At 46.3% G+C, this 18,015-nt stretch overlaps 1 protein-coding gene across 6 annotated transcripts in view; it reads right to left on the bottom strand.

The window, feature by feature from the left end:
- The window catches only part of PHF20 (PHD finger protein 20), a 104,235-nt gene extending 86,487 nt beyond the window's left edge, over positions 1-17,748 (bottom strand). For 5 of the 6 annotated variants that reach the window (XM_040330634.1, XM_040330636.1, XM_040330638.1 and 2 more), the window contains exon 1: positions 17,508-17,748. The gene's annotated coding sequence lies outside the window, so the exon portion shown is untranslated. The remainder of the gene's footprint in view (positions 1-17,507) is intronic. The other variant, XM_040330641.1, reaches the window with a different exon arrangement.
- Between the last annotated feature and the right edge of the window lie 267 nt (positions 17,749-18,015).

Raw genomic sequence — 18,015 nt, 5'->3', positions numbered from 1 at the left:
CTCTCTCTCTCTCTCTATATATAGCTCTCTCTCTATATAGCTCTCTCTCTCTATATATAGCTCTCTCTCTCTATATATATAGCTCTCTCTCTCTCTATATATATAGCTCTCTCTCTCTATATATATAGCTCTCTCTCTCTCTATATATAGCTCTCTCTCTCTCTCTCTATATAGCTCTCTCTCTATATAGCTCTCTCTCTCTATATAGCTCTCTCTCTCTCTATAGCGCTCTCTCTCTCTCTATATAGCTCTCTCTCTCTCTCTATATAGCTCTCTCTCTCTCTCTCTATATAGCTCTCTCTCTCTCTCTCTCTATATAGCTCTCTCTCTCTCTCTCTCTATATAGCTCTCTCTCTCTCTCTCTCTATATAGCTCTCTCTCTCTCTCTCTATATAGCTCTCTCTCTCTCTCTATATAGCTCTCTCTCTCTCTCTCTATATAGCTCTCTCTCTCTATCTATATAGCTCTCTCTCTCTATCTATATAGCTCTCTCTCTCTCTCTCTATAGCTCTCTCTCTCTCTATAGCTCTCTCTCTCTCTCTATATAGCTCTCTCTCTCTCTCTATATAGCTCTCTCTCTCTCTCTATATAGCTCTCTCTCTCTCTCTCTATATAGCTCTCTCTCTCTCTCTCTATATAGCTCTCTCTCTCTCTCTCTCTATATAGCTCTCTCTCTCTATCTATATAGCTCTCTCTCTCTATCTATATAGCTCTCTCTCTCTCTCTATATAGCTCTCTCTCTCTCTCTATATAGCTCTCTCTCTCTATATAGCTCTCTCTCTCTATATATATAGCTCTCTCTCTCTATATAGCTCTCTCTCTCTATATAGCTCTCTCTCTCTATATAGCTCTCTCTCTCTCTATAGCTCTCTCTCTCTATATATAGCTCTCTCTCTCTATATAGCTCTCTCTCTCTATATAGCTCTCTCCCTCTATATAGCTCTCTCCCTCTATATAGCTCTCTCCCTCTATATAGCTCTATCTCTCCCTCTCTCTATACACACACAAAAATAGGCCTCATTCCCACTGGCGCCCTTAAAAAGCGGAGCTCCACTTGTTTGCACTCCCCCCCCCCCCCCCCCCAGGAGTAAGTACCTGGTTTTGAAGTAGCCCCCCCCCCCCCGCCACTCCTTTTGCCCCGCAGTCTTCCAGGACACATCACAGATCCCAGAAGACTTGCGGCACCATTCACAAAGCACGGCTCATACATGCCTGTTGGTTTTACCAGTGCACACAGAAAGGTCCATAAAGACATGGATGAGCGAGTTTGTGGTGAAGGAACTTGACTGGCCTGCACAGAGTCCTGACCTCAACCCAATAGAACACCTTCGGGATGAATTAAAGCGAAGTCTGCAAGCCACTTCTGAAAGAATGCAGAAACATTCTCATAGACACACCCCTAAACCTTGTGGACAACCTTCCCAGAAGAGTTTCAGTGGACATCCTCTTTAACCACTTAAGCCCCGGACCTTTAGGCAGCTAAATGCCCAGGCCAGGTTTTGCGATTCGGCACTGCGTCGCTTTAACAGACAATTGCGCGGTCATGCGACGTGGCTCCCAAACAAAATTGGCGTCCTTTTTTTCCCACAAATAGAGCTTTCTTTTGGTGGTATTTGATCACCTCTGTGGTTTTAATTTTTTGCGCTATAAACAAAAATAGAGCGACAATTTTGAAAAAAATTCAATATTTTTTACTTTTTGCCATAATAAATATACCCCAAAAACATATATAAAAATGTTTTTTTTTCCCTCAGTTCAAGCCGATACGTATTCTTCTACCTATTTTTGGTAAAAAAAAAAAAAAAAAAAAAAAAAAATCGCAACAAGTGTTTATCGATTGGTTTTGCGCAAAATGTATAGCGTTTACAAAATAGGGGATAGTTTTATTGCATTCTTATTAATTTTTTTTATTACTAATGGCGGCGATCAGCGATTTTTTTTCGTGACTGCGACATTATGGCGGACACTTCGGACAATTTTGACACATTTTTGGGACCATTGTCATTTTCACAGCAAAAAATGCATTTAAATTGCATTGTTTATTGTGAAAATGACAGTTGCCGTTTGGGAGTTAACCACAGGGGGCGCTGTAGGAGTTAGTGTTCACCTAGTGTGTGTTTACAACTGTAGGGGGGTGTGGCTGTAGGACTGACGTCATCGATTGTGTCTCCCCTATAAAAAGGGATCACTCGATCGATGCAGCCGCCATAGTGAAGCTGTGTTTACATACGGCTCTCCCCGTTCTTCAGCTCCGGGGAGCGATCGCGACGGAGCGGCTATAAACAAATAGCCGCGCCGTCGTCCCGGATCGCTCCCCACGGGAATCCGACTGCCGCATGTAGCGGGGGGGTCCCGATCGGACCCCCCACCCGCTAGAAGGCAAGGACGTACCTGTACGCCCATTTGCCTGTACGTGCCATTCTGTGGACGTATATCTACATGCGGCGGTCGGGAAGTGGTTAAGACGACCCAGAAAAAACAATTGGATCACCTTCAATCCAGTGCAGCTCAAAAACTGAAAGAGGAGACCGATCATCTGCTTGGCACGCAGTTCCTGGTTTACTTGCTGAATGAGGCCTTTTGGAATTTATATATCTGCAGCTTTCATTGCATTCTCACTATAGATAAGTAACCGGATGAATCCGTTGCCTTTCCAGGATATCAGCTTTCTATTCTGAATGTTTGCGTAGAACTGTCCGATCTGCAGATAATTGTGCAATTCAAGAATCCAGACAAATCAGGGTTCAGGAGCTGCACAATACACAGAGAAAGCATTAATATGCATGAGAATTAAAGTGGAACTTTAGGTTAGTGATCAGTGCCATCAGCCAGCATCCATAGCTGTACAGGCTGTCAGCCAGGAGAGAGCCGACAGCCAGCAGCCGGAGCAGCACGGGATGAGTCGGCACTTTAGATTGTAGTTTATCTCGGGAGCACACAGGAGGGTCTCCATATTATCATATAGTAGGACTGTACAGCTAACAGTCACAGGGACAGATTTTCAACCACTTGTCTCCATATTATCATATAGTAGGACTGTACAGCTAACAGTCACAGGGACAGATTTTCAACCACTTGCCGCCCGCCCTATAACAAAAAGACGTCGGCAAAGTGGTTTCAATATCCTGACTGGACGTTATACATGACGTCTTCAGGATATTGAGCCGGGGGCGGGCATCGTGGCGATCATTGTTGCAGGGTGTCAGTCTGACACCTCGCAGCACTGATCTAGGTAAAGAGTCTGACGGAGACTCTTTACCACGTGATCAGCCGTGTCCAATCACGGCTGTTCACGATGTAAACAAGAAGAGCCGGTTATCTGCTTAACCACACTCACGTCTGTCAGACGCGAGCCGATCGGCTGCTCCTCTGACCGGGGGTTTGTGCTGATCGATCATCAGCACAGCCACCCGAGGATGCCCACACCAGACCACCAGGGATGCCAGTGCCCACAATGGATGCCACCAGGGATGCCAGTGCCCACAATGGATACCAGTGCCCACAATGGGCGTCACTGATTGGCAGGCATTGTTTGGCATCCATAAGTACAATACAGTACATCCATGCCCATACTGCCACCTATCAGTGCCCATACGTGCCACTTATCAGTGCCCATCAATGCCGCCTTATCAGTGCCAGTCAGTGCAGTCCCATCAGTGAAGGAGAACACTTTATTTACAAAGTTTTGTAACAGAAACAAAAAAAGCATTTGTTTTTCAAAATGTTGGGTCTTTTAAATTTTTTTTTTGCAGAAAATAAAAATCCCTGAGGTGATCAAATACCACCAAAAGAAAGCTCTATTTGTGGGAACAAAATGATACAAATTTAGTTTGGGTACAGCGTAGCATGACTGCGTAATTGTCATTCAAAGTGCAACAGTGCTGAAAATTGGTCTGGGCGGGAAGGTGTACAAGTGCCCGGTATTAAAGAGCGAGTTTTCAGTAAGAAGGCAATGTGAGTAAAAGGTAAAACGGATGAACAGACGCAGGTATCCAATAGAATATCATTTTTGGTATTGAGTTGAATGACACCAAGTGGTACTTAAGAAAAAAAAAAAAAAAAAAAAAAACACACAACTTAACCACTTAAAGGGGTTGTAAAGGTAATTCCCCCCCCCCTAAATAGCTTCCTTTACCTTAGTGCAGTCATCCACTTACCTCATCCTTCCATTTTGCTTTTAAAATGTCCTTATTTCTTCTGAGAAATCCTCACTTCCTGTTCTTCTGTCTGTAACTCCACACAGTAATGCAAGGCTTTCTCCCTGGTGTGGAGAAAGCCTCTTGAGGGGGCGAGCAGGAGGGTCAGGATGCTCTCTACATTGCAGAGAGAGAAAGGAGCTGTGTGTTAGTGGGCATCCTGACACTCCTGCTCGCCCCCTCAAGAAGCTTTCTCCACACCAGGGAGAAAGCCTTGCCTTACTGTGTGGAGTTACAGACAGAAGAACAGGAAGTGAGGATTTCTCAGAAGAAATAAGGACATTTAAAAGCAAAATGGAAGGATGAGGTAAGTGAAGGAGGACTGCACTAAGGGAATGGAAGATATTTAGGGAAAAAAAATATATATATTTTACAACCCCTTTAAGCCCCGGACCATTTTGCTGGTCAAAGACCAGGCTGCTTTTTGCGATTCAGCACTGCGTCGCTTTAACTGACAATTGCGCGGTCATGCGACGTGGCTCCCCAACAAATACCAATATTAATTTAGCAGGTACTTGTGTAGCCTTTCCTTCTACTTAAAGCGGTGGTTCACCCTTATTAACTTTTTAGCATAAAATGAGGCATAGTAGCGCGAGCTACAGTATGCCTGTCTATTTTTTTATCCCCGTACTCAGTGTAATCGTAGACACAAGATTCCGACTCCCCGCGGGGAATGGGCGTTCCTATGGAGAGGGAGGATGATTGACGGCCGGCTCTGGCACGTCACGCTCCCCGAAGACAGCCGGAACAGGTCTCGGCTCTTCACGGCGCCTGCGCACAGACTATGCGCATGCGCCGTGAAGCGCCAAGTCCTATTTCGGGTATTTCCGGAGAAGCGTGACGTGCCAGAGCCAGCCGTCAATCATGCTGCCTCTCCATAGGAACGCCCATTTCCCGAGGGGGGTCGGAATCTTGTCTCTACGATTACACTGCGAGTACGGGACTAAAAAAATAAAGACAGGCATACTGTAGCTCGCGCTACTATGCCTCATTTTATGCTAGAAGAAACATTTTTTTTATTAATAGGGTGAACCCCCGCTTTAAAAAGGAAAAAAAAAATAAAAAACATAATGCACTTTACCTGGAAGGATTAGTGATGAGCAGTTGGCTCCTCTTTATTGTCAGACTAGGATGAAAGGTGTCATCGATCGTGTGATTCTAGCTGTGATTTATCCAGCAAAGCATGCATCTCATCGTTTGCCAAGGGAGAAGGGTATTTATAAATCCTCCACCTCCCTGTGACAGATGTCAGAACCAAGTGTCAGTCCACAGACTGCAAACAGATTGGTACTTTCATGGGTCTGACTGGCTGCACACAACCAACACATCACCACCAACCAGAGCCGGTGTGTGAGCGAGGAGCTCCTGATCTGAGGCCTCACAATACGCCACATGAGGCCTCAGAAATATATCCCAATAAAGAGAATGGCGCTAAACTTTCACATGCGACTCCTGCTACTTTAACTTTATTCAGTTCAATTAAAGTGCTGCAGGTGACCCAGGAGAATAATTGGCTGGATTTTGTAATGCACTGTAACCTTATCCGTAACGGGGGGAGGGGGCTAACAACGAGTAGCTTGGCATCATAGAAAAAAAACACGCCGTGCAAGCTGCCATCACACCGCTCACGCTCCATGGCTCATTCATGTTGGCATGTAACCTCTCACAAATACCGCAATTCCTCTACACAACATCTCCAACACAGCTGTGATTGCACACCACCAAGAAATAAAAACAAACTAAAAAATAACACAAGAACATTTTCCTTCTCTTAAAGTGGAGTTCCACCCATAAATATAACATTACATCAGTAGTTTTAAAAAAATGTCATTAGGTTAAGAAAAAAAATCATTTTTTAGATGCCTTCAAAGTGTTGTTGCTAGGCAGAATAGTTAATCTTCCCTCTTCCTGCACCTAGGTGCTTAAAGGGGAGGTTCACCCTAAAAACGACTTTCTCTTACTACACTGGCCCCCCACATTACAATACGATTATGCCTATTAGTTTTTTTTTGATGCTGTACATACCTTGAGACAGCATATTCACCCGTGGCTTCCGAGTCCTGCGGGAGTGGGCGTTCCCAACATGCTGGTGATTGACGTTTTGACAAAAAACGAGCCCCCCCCGTCGCGTAAGCCACGTCACGATTGGCGAAAGGAGCCGAACGGCGAGTCGGCGCTATACTGCGCATCGCCTTTCGGCAATCGTGACGCGGCTTACGCGACAGGGGGAGCTCGTTTTTTTGTCAAAACGTCAATCACCAGCATGTTAGGAACGCCCACTCCCGCAGGACTCGCAAGCCGGAAGCCACGGGTGAATTAGCTGTATCAAGGTATGTACAGCATCAAAAAAAAAAAAAAACTAATAGGCATAATCGTATTGTAATGTGGGGGGCAAATGTAATAAGAGAAAGTCAATTTTAGGGTGAACCTCCCCTTTAAGCTTCATAACCTACACCGCACAGACTCCTGGGAATGTAGTGGGTGTAACTTTCCAGGAGTCTGTGCACTCCCCAGTCTCAAAGAATCATGTGACTTGGACAGTACAGGTGCTGAAACCTGATCTGAAACCTATTACACTGCTTGTGCAGCACTGAGCATGTGCGAGATCTGCAAGGCTGAAATCCAGGAAGTCATACAGTCTGGCTTCATGATGCCCACACTTAAGCTGGCCCCAGTCAATTTCTATTTTATAAAGTGTCTAAATGCTGTAACAACCTAACAAAACGGACCTTAGTTTACAGACTAACTTTACTAGAATACATTAAGCTTGTGTATTACAGGGGTATTTATATCTAAAAAGTGAAATTGTGGCCGGAACTCCGCTTTAACACACAAATGGTTGTAATACAATACAATCTATGCTCATGTGTGAGGCCTATGCGTTGCAGCGACGCATGCATTACTGCAATGCACATTCATTTTAACCACTTCTAGCATTTCTCTCCTCTACATGTAAAAGGCAAAACTTTTGCAAAACAAATAAATTACTCAGAAACCCCAAACATCACCTTTTTTTTAAGCAGACCCTAGAGAATAAAATGGCGTTCGTTTCAATTTGTTATGTCACACGGTAGTTGCGCAGAACATTTTCAAACTGTTTTGTTTTGGTGGGGGGGGGGGGGGGGGGGTGACACATTTTAACCACTTAAAGATCACCCACTGCATATATACTGCGGCAGGGCGGCTCTATTGCACAAAACGGACCTGTACATCATTTCATTGCAATATTGTGCTGCACGGAGGGGGAGCCAATCGGCGTGACCCGATGTCCGGCGGCCACCAGCGATTGCTTCACAGAGAGGTAGAATGGGGAACTGCCTTTGTAAACAGGGCAGATTCCCTTTCTAACAGGGAAGTACACAGATCTTCTGTTCCCTGTAAGCAGGAACACGGATCTCTGTTCTTCCTGTCAGGTCACACCCCCCCCCCCACAGTTAGAAAAGACTCCCAGGGAACACACTTAACCATTTGAGCACCCCTGATGTTAAACAAATGTCATTTATACAGCAAGGGCACTTCACACTGGGGCGGGGGCCCGTTATCGGTAAAGCGCTGCCAATACCAGCTGCGCTTTACCGCTGTAATAGCAGCGATTTTTGCCCGATAGCGGGGTGCTTTTAACCCCTGCTAGCAGCCAAATAAAGGGTTAAAGGCGCCGGCAGTGCAACCAATTGATTTTAATGGGCAGGACCAGTGCATACACTGCCCAAAAAATGCTGCTTGTAGGACTTTAACTTCCCTCATTTGCAGACCAAAGTTCATTCCTTTGATCTAAAGAATGAAACGTTACAATGTTTTTCGTTGGCTCAGTTCTGAGGAATGTTGCGATACTTGGCATACTTTTTTTGGGGGGGGGGGGGGGGGGGGGGGGGGGTTAACAGCTGTCGGATTCTTGACAATGAATCGTGCAGCTCTACTATGTACCAATATAGCATTAATGTACTTATTTTGCAAAGATAAAAACAGCTTTCTATTAATTCTACACATGCTTCCCTCACTCTCTTCATAGCCGTTTAAACACACTGCTCCATTAAAGCGGGAGTTCACCCGAATTTTTTTTTTTTTTTTTTAACATTAGATTGAGACTCGTTTTGTCTAGGGGAATCACGTGTTTTTTTTTTAAAATGAAGCAGTACTTACCGTTGTAGAGAGCGATCTTCTTTGTCGCTTCCGGGTATGGTCTTCGGGACTGGGCGTTCCTATTTGATTGACAGTCTTCCGACGGTCGCATACATCGCGTCACTAGTAGCCGAAAGAAGCCGAACGCCGGTGCGGCTCTATACGGCGCCTGCGCACCGACGTTCGGCTACTCTCGGAAAATCGTGACGCAATGTATGCGTCCGTCGGAAGCCTGTCAATCAAATAGGAACGCCCAGTCCCGCAGCCCATACCCGGAAGCGGCGGAGAAGATGCATCTCTAAAACGGTAAATACAGCTTTGATTGTAAAAAAAAAACCACCCGATTCCCCTTCACAAAACGAGCCTCAATCTAATGTTAAAAAAAAAGGTTTTTGGGTGAACCTCCACTTTAATGCTGCCTTACTTCCTGGTCAGACTTTAGGTCATGACACAGGAGAGAGAGTTGACCAACGCATCTCATTAGCACACACTCTGCATCATCTACCCTCAAATGGTCAACTCCTTCCTGTGTCATGACCTAAAGTCTGACCAGGAAGTAATGGAGCAGTGTGTGAAGATAGTGAGGTGAGCCTGTGTAGAATGAATGGAAATACGTTTTATTTTGGGAAAAAATAAGTACATTTATGCTACAGTGGTACATAGGGCAGCTGGAATTTATAAGAAAAAAAAAAAGGGGGGGCGGGCTTAGCCTTTAGGCATACTGATGGAGACAAAGACGTTCATTTCAGATAATTAGTGAATAGCACACATTGGCTTTAGATTATTCCTGTGCAGGGTAAAAATAATGTGGACCAATCACTCACAGCGTAGATAGCAAATACCAGTCCCCTAGAGAAGCTTGTAAAACTAATCATGTATCTGACCTCACAGCTTCCCCATCTGAAATCCATTTCTAGAACATTGTGCTGTACAGATGAAGCATCAGAACACAATATAGTTTGAGGACAATGGAAAAAAAAAAAAACTCAACATTTGTTACAATTAAACAACTCACTACATTTTCAAAATCAACCCGATTTGTTGTAGACGATACGAGCCAGAATGCAAATACATGTCTGATAATACCGCTATCAGGTGCGGAAGTCCATGCGATTTCTGGTGCAATTCTACTGCAAATAAATGCGATTTCTGTGGGGATTTGGCATAGCTGGAGATAAAAATCTGCATCAAACTTGCACAGGACCCTTTTTTGAACCAGATCAAATTTGCACCGCATATCACAGGGATCGACAAATCCCGGGCGCCAGGGCGACTAGAAATAGTGTCCTGGCGACTTGGCTTGGAAGGTGGTGCCATCTGGTGGTGAGCCGTTGGTATTACAAGTTAAGCATTACAAGTTAAACAGCAATTCTAATGTTGTTTTTCACTATTTTCACTGCCATCATCTTCCCTCCAATTAGAACCCCCCAAACATTATATATATTTTTTATCCCAACACCCTAGAGAATAAAATGGCGATCGTTGCAATACTTTCTGTCACGCCGTATTTGCGCAGCGGTCTTACAAGCGCACTTTTTTGGGAAAAAATTACACTTTTTTTAATTAAAAAAATAAGACAACAGTAAAGTTATCCCCATTTTTTTTAATATTATGAAAGATAATGTTACGCCGAGTAAATTCATACCCAACATGTCACGCTTCAAAATTGCGTTTTAACACCGTTTACATATGCGGGCGCTGTTCACGTATGTGTTCGCTTTTGCGCGCAAGCTCGTCGGGACGCGGTGCGTTTTCTGGCTCCTAACTTTTTTAGCTGGCTCCTAGATTCCAAGCAAATTTGTCAACCCTTGGCATATCATTTACATGAACAGCCTTCATTGGAAATCATGCTTTTTAGATGACATGCGCATGCATGCTTTTAGGATCACATCTGATCTGCATAAGTGAGAAGCAGTACTACATGTCATAGGTAAATCGCACAGCTACCTATAAATCCCTCCGCCCAAACCAAACAATGCCCCCCCATATTTTGGATAGGACGGGGGAGGGCACAACCAGGTTTTTGCCATCTGTGTCTCATTTGAGAGATTTCCCTTCATTTCCTGTTCCATAGTTATTATAGGAAGTGGGGAAATTGTCATCACAGTGAAGAAAATCATTAGAACTAGTACCCCCCCCCCCCCATTGGAAGATTTCCTGTTCTGGCAGCAAATCGAAATTCAGGATTTCTTGGCGACAATGGACACACAGGACCTGATAGTGGTTCCAATTCACTCTCCACTCCATCCAAATGTTAGCTCTCAGTACCCCAAAATCACAGGACAATACAAGCACACTGTGACATGGGTAATCACCAAGACCTGGTCCTGACACTTACTATTGGTCTATAGGACAGCCAGCCAATGTTACTGGCCGAACACAAAGCGGGGGGGGGGGGGGGGTAAATGGACATCATCCAGCACCCAGGGCAAAGATGCCAAACGCACCCCCCCCAATTCATAGTGTGCAAGCTTAGGGAATCCTACGCCCAGCAGTCGCTCATTAAAATCACCGTCACTACTACTGTCAGCCTTGTAACAGAAGGAAGGTGCCCCTATCCCTCCAGACGTGGTTCTGGCCAGCTCAGTTAAAGCGGGAGTTCACCCGAAAAAAATTTTTTAACATTAGATTGAGGCTCATTTTGTCAAAGGGGAATCGGGTAGTTTTTTTTAAATCGAAGCAGTACTTACCGTTTTAGAGAGCGATCTTCTACGCCGCTTCTGGGTCTTCGGGACTGGGCGTTCCTATTTGATTGACAGGCTTCCGACAGTCGCATACATTGCGTCACGAGTAGCCGAACGTCGGTGCGACTCTATACGGAGCCTGCGCACCGACGTTCGGCTACTTTTGGAAAATCGTGACGCGATGGATGCGACCGTCGGAAGCCTGTCAATCAAATAGGAACGCCCAGTCCCGCAGCCCATACCCGGAAGCGGCGGAGAAGATGCATCTCTAAAACGGTAAGTACTGCTTCGATTTTAAAAAAACACCCGATTCCCCTAGACAAAATGAGCCTCAATCTAATGTTAAAAATTAAGTTTTCGGGTGAACCTCCACTTTAAGAAAGGCCTGGATATTTTCGTAAATGTACAGAAAATAACTGAGTACTACGATTTGTAGGTAAAGTTGATCCGGGGAAAATCCGATTGCCTCTCGGGGGATCAGGAAGGAATTTTTCCCCTGCTGTAGCAAATTGGATCATGCTCTGCTGGGGTTTTTTGCCTTCCCCTGGATGAACTGTGGGTATAGAGTTGGGCGTATAGAATTGTATTTTTTATTTTGTTTGTTTATTTTTTTGTGGTTGAACTGGATGGACTTGTGTCTTTTTTCAACCTGACTATGTAACTATGCCTTACAGTAAACCATTGTGCCCAGGGCAAGCGTACGACTTGTCATGCGACTGAGATGCCCAAACTCGCACAAGTGTGAAAAGGACCCTTTAGCCATAGTGTGCAGGAGTTTATAGCTTTACGCTCTTGCAGGGAACCCCCAGAGGAGCCCACACTTGTGGGACACACCGCTGTAAGTGTCTGTACTACGTGAGGGGGCGGTGTCTTACCTGAGGGGGGGGTGTCGGTACTACCTGGGGGGGGGTGTCTGTACTGATGCGGGTGTCTGCACCGAGGGGGTTCATTACTGAGGGGGGGGGGGGGGGACTATAGTTGGTGGGGGGGGGGGTGACACCATTTTTTTCTGCCCTGGGTGACACCAACCCTAGTGAAGCCACTGCCGTGGGGGGGGGGGGGGTGGATATTACAGTGGGGGGGGGGGGGATGTGGATATTACAGTGGGGGAGAATTAATTTTTTTTGCCGATCCGAAAATGATCCGATCCGAACCGTGAGTTTTTTGATCCGTTGCACCCCTACTTAGGAACCACAAGTCCCTATCATCAGGGATGGAGGCTCTTTCCAACCCAGAGTCTCCAAGGACATTCCAATCCTGAGAGAACTGCCAGCAAGTCCTCTCCAACCAGACTACCCCGGAACCCCTCGCCTTGGATGGGTGAGAACCCCAAAGTACAATACAAATAGAAGGGAACCATTGGTCCTTGCTACTGTCAATCAAATCCTGTGGGGGGCAGAGCCGAGCTGCGCGTTTCAATACACACACACAGCCCTGCTCTGGTGGAATCGAACACACACACGAGCCCTCAAAGCAAGTGGCTTGTTATGAGGGAGGGGCCAGGAGTGAGTGGGAAAGAAGAGGATCAGCTCTGTGCAAAACTATTACACAGAGCAGGTAAGTGTAACAGATAGGTAGGAGAAATATATATCTACACGCCACTTTATTATTAGGTACACCTTGCTGGTACTGGGTTGGACCCTCTTTTGCCTTTATTCCTCACGGCATAGATTCAACAAGGTGTTGGAAACATTCCTCAGAGATTTTGCTCAGATTCCTTTTAAAAAATGATTAAAAATAGATAAAAATCAATCATATAAATGTGCCTGCACTTTCAGTTTCGTTTTCATCTAGTTTCATGCTTGTGTGAAGGACAGAGACACAGAGCCAATACAGGGCAGTGTTTGTTTTTAAAACGAGAGTGATTGGTGCCGACTGCTGAGGGGTTTTAGACACACCGTAATCACACCTTCTTGATTAGAGACCACAGAGAGAAGCTCCCAGTACTTTTTTCATAAGGAAACAGACAAGCAGGAAGTGTGCAGAACAGAGGATTACAGCAAAAACGAACAATGAGGACATGAAACCAGGACTGCATTAGGGTAAAGGAAGAAAATTTTCCTTTAGTGACCCTTGAAGGTGAAAAAAACAGTGGATGCTGCCGGACCCCCCCCCCCCCCCCCTTATACTTAGCTGACCCCTCGAAAGTCCCGCGCTCGGTCCCGAGATCCTCTTCGCCACTCAGCCTGGCCGCTGATTGGCTAGAGCAGATGGATTGAGAGCAGCGCAGCCATTGGCTGCCGCTGCTGTCAATCACATCCAGTGACTCGGCGCACCGAGGGGCGGGGCCAAGTGATACAGTGAGGCTATGGGCGAGGCCTTTCCCAATGTTATGGCCACGGCTCCGGAGCCAAGCCGCGTCCATAACATTAGGAAAGGCTGTGGCTTCAGCCTAGCTCGGGAGACGTGGCCATAACATTAGGAAAGGCCGCGGCTTCGGCCTAGCTCCGTGGCCATCTTGGTACACTCGGCGGCCGCCCTCCTCTCTGTTTACACCCACAGAGGAGGAGCCAGCACTCATGGGACACACCGCTGGGAGCACTACCTGGGGGGGGGGGTCTATAGTTGGTGGGAGGGGGGGGGGGGTGAGACCATTTTTTTCTGCACCGGGTGACACCAACCCTAGTGACGCCACTGCAGTGCAGGGCTGTGGAGTCGGAGTCGAGGAGTCGGGGGAAATTTTGGGTACCTGGAGTCGGCAAACAATGCACCGACTCCTACTAAATTTAGATTGGAATTAAAAAAAAAAAAAAATAAATAAAAAAAAACAGCAAGTTTATATGTCCCAATTGACAAAAAGTTATAATTAATGACTTCTCTACTGTAAGAATAAAGACCAATGCATGCAGTGCCTCACGTAACCGCAAAACGAACACGTTAAGTGACCGCGAAGAAGCATGCTTTTCATGTGCTTCACTATATGGCACGCAACGCACAATTAGGAGCGGCAATACTTATACTTTCCATAGTGTTGTGTTCTGCTTTTACAGGGAACGCATGTTAGAGAACCAGTAAGTGTCCAAATAAATAAATTCCAACAGGAGTTTTATAAAGCACTAAAAGAAGTTGAAAAGTATGATCGCTCATCAAAACTTACTGTTGAAGAAGCCATCCTTGTTTATCCAGAGATCGTTAGTGATGTGGCCAGAATAGTTACTGCAATGCCACCCACCCAAGTCAGTGTCGAAAGATTATTTTCAGCCCTAAAAATAATAAAGTCTGACTTAAGAGCCTCTATGAAAGAGGATCTGGCAGAGGCAATTCTCTTCCTTAGAACTCTACATTGAATTGATTTGCATTTGCTAAGCCTAGAACTACATTTCAAGATTAATATAAACCATTTCTAGGTTTTGCAGATTTTGTTTTTGGTTCATTATAGATAAGCTTTGTTTTTGTTCTAAAACAACCAAATAATGTGGTTTGTATTTTTGAACTGGTAAAGATCCTGTTCCTGATGTTTATGCCTGCTGCTACTATCCAGCCACTTGATTGTTTTCATTGTGTTTGTCTTTTGCTTAACTAGTAGCCGACCAGCCACCGTCATTATACGGCGGCAGGTCGGCTCTCCTGGGCGAGAGCCCGTAGCTATACGTCCTATCGTATAGCCGCCACTAGGGGGGCGCGTGCGCGCCGCCGGAGGCGCGCGCGCGCGCTCCCCGCTCGCCCCCGACTCCCGTGCGTGTGCCCGGCGGGCGCGATCGCCGCCGGGCACACGCGATCGCTCGGTACAGAGCGGGGAACGGGAGCTGTGTGTGTAAACACACAGCTCTCGGTCCTGTCAGCAGGGGAAATGCTGATTTTCTGTTCATACAATGTATGAACAGAAAATCAGTGTTTCCCCTAGTGAGGCCACCCCCCCCCCCACAGTAAGAACACACCCAGGCATACTTAACCCCTTCCCCGCCCCCTAGTGTTAACCCCTTCACTGCCAGTGGCATTTTTATAGTAATCTAATGCATTTTTATAGCACTGATCGCTATAAAAATGCCAATGGTCCCAAAAATGTGTCAAAAATGTCCGAAGTGTCCGCCATAATGTCGCAATACCGAAAAAAAAATCGCTGATCGCCGCCATTACTAGTAAAAAAAATATTAATAAAAATGCCATAAAAATACCCCCTATTTTGTAAACGCTATAACTTTTGCGCAAACCAATCAATAAACGCTTATTGCGATTTTTTTTACGAAAAATATGTAGAAGAATACGTATCGGCCTAAACTGAGGAAAAAAAATGTTTTTTTATATATTTTTGGGGGATATTTATTACAGCAAAAAGTAAAAAATATTCATTTTTTTCAAAATTGTCGCTCTATTTTTGTTTATAGCGCAAAAAATAAAAAACGCAGAGGTGATCAAATACCACCAAAAGAAAGCTCTATTTGTGGGAAAAAAAGGACGCCAATTTTGTTTGGGAGCCACGTCGCACGACCGCGCAATTGTCTGTTAAAGCGACGCAGTCCCGAATCGCAAAAAGTACTCTGGTCTTTAGGCAGCAATATGTTCCGGGGGGTAAGTGGTTAAACTGTGCAATACAGTAGACTGTTGGCTTCCCAGCCAGTAGTCCTGTGGTAGGTTGCGCTTCTTTCCCTCAAGGAATGTATAAAATACATTTGCATATTAACCAGTTAAGCCCCGGACCAATATGCAGCCTAAAGACCCAAGGTGTTTTTACAGTTCGGGACTGCGTCGCTTTAACAGACAATTGCGCGGTCGTGCGACGTGGCTCCCAAACAAAATTGGCGTCCTTTTTTCCCCACAAATAGAGCTTTCTTTTGGTGATATTTGATCACATCTGCGGTTTTTAGTTTTTGCGCTATAAACAAAAATAGAGCGACAATTTTGAAAAAAATGCAATATTTTTTACTTTTTGTTGTAATAAATATCCCCCAAAAACATATATAAAAACATTTTTTTTTCCTCAGTTTAGGCCGATACGTATTCTTCTACCTATTTTTAGTAAAAAAAAAAAATCGCAATAAGCGTTTATCGATTGGTTTGCGCAAAATTTATAGCGTTTACAAAATAGGGGATAGTTTTATTGCATTTTTATAAAATTTTTTTTTTTTTTACTACTAATGGCAGCGATCAGCAATTTTTTTCGTGACTGCGACATTATGGCGGACACTTCGGACAATTTTGACACATTTTTGGGACCATTGTCATTTTCACAGCAAAAAATGCATTTAAATTGCATTCTTTATTGTGAAAATGACAGTTGCAGTTTGGGAGTTAACCACAGGTGGCGCTGTAGGAGTTAGGGTGCACCTAGTGTGTGTTTACAACTGTAGGGGGGTGTGGCTGTAGGAATGACGTCATTGATCGTGTCTTCCCTATAAAGGGAATGACGCGATCGATGCGCCGACACAGTGAAGCACGGGGAAGCCGTGTTTACATACGGCTCTCCCCGTTCTTCAGCTCCGGGGAGCGATCGCGACGGAGCGGCTATAAACAAATAGCCGCGCCGTGGTCCCGGATCGCTCCCCGAGCGGACCCAACCTCCGCATGTAGCGGGGGGGGGGGTCCCGATCGGACCCCCCACCCGCTAATAGGCGAGGACGTACATGTACGCCCATGTGCCTGTACGTGCCATATTGTGGACGTATATGTACATGCGGGGGTCGGGAACTGGTTAATACAGAGGAGTCGGAGTCGGAACATTTATCTACCGACTCCACAGCCCTGCTGCAGTGGGGGAGAATTGTTTATTTTTTTTGCCGATCCGAAAAATGATCCGATACTCCTGATCCGGGGAACGATCCGAACCGTGAGTTTTTTGATGCGTTGCACCCCTACTCACCACCATGCAAGCTCTCTTGAATTGACTGTGGACAGTACTTGTGGGGGGAGGACCAGAGACAGCTGCCAAGGAACCCCAGAAGACGTGGATCGGGGCCACTGTGTGCAAAACGAAATGCACAGTGGAGGCAAGTTTCTTATTTTAAAGGAAAAATATATATATATATATATATATATATATATATATATATACATACATATATATATATATATATATACACACACACCCCCTTCACAATGACTGGCAGGCTTTCAGCCCCATGGTCCCCATAAGCTCACAGTGATCTGATCCACAGATCTTCCCAATTACTGACCCCCCCAGAAAGTCTCCGCTTATTTATGGGGTACCCAGCCCGCCCCCCGGATGTTCTTCTCTCCCATCACAAAACGTGCCCCGGCTTCACGCACTGCGCCTTTAAATGGACGCAGTACACCCGCCGCAAGCCCCGCCCTTCTCCCGCTATTGGCCAGCCAACCTGACAATCTCGGGCGCGCCTGAGCCGATTGGTTCCCCCGCCTCTCCATCATCGCGAGGCCGGCCCTCCCTCCCCCCTAACACCCCACCTCACTGACCGGTCACCGGCGGACCGGAGAGAGGGGGGGGGAGGGAACCTACGATAGAGCCCGGGCCTGCCCCCCTCAATCTCAGCAATGGTTACTCCCAGCAACGTCATGGTCAGGCAGCAAACATGGGGGGTGGTGCTGATGTTACCTGCGCTGCCCAGGCCGGCGCCACCGTCTGTCTCTCCTCTCCGGTCAGGACACGTCCCGTGCTCGTCTCTCCTCCCGGTCACTGAGAAATCTCTCCTCGCCTTCCCTTCATCACATCCAGCGCCACCTTCTTTTTAACACTGCGCGGCATGGCCGGGGCGCGCTCACGAGCCAGGGGAAGAAGAAGAAAAAAAAATTAGCCTCGGCTGAGGAGGAAGGCGGGGGCGCGCTTTCGCAAGGCGGCGGGCACGGGGAGGAGGATAAGGGGGCGTGGTCCAGAGCAGGCTTTCGCGGCAGATTGGCGGCGCGCGCACGGGGGGGGCGGGGTTTGGGGAGTTGCCGCCTGAGGGGAGGTCATGTGACCCGGGCTTTGGCGCGCCTTTTTTTCCCCCCCTTCTTCCTTCCTTGCTGGTGGTGAGGAGTGTGCTGAGTCACGGCGTGTGCACGGGGCCATGTCACCCCCAGAGCCCCCCCCCAGGGACCCCTCACCTCAGTGTGACACCAAACAC

The sequence above is a fragment of the Rana temporaria genome, chromosome 12, assembly GCF_905171775.1.
Source record: "Rana temporaria chromosome 12, aRanTem1.1, whole genome shotgun sequence".
NCBI classification, from domain to species: Eukaryota; Metazoa; Chordata; class Amphibia; order Anura; family Ranidae; genus Rana; species Rana temporaria.
This window is presented reverse-complemented; position numbering and strand designations above follow the sequence as displayed.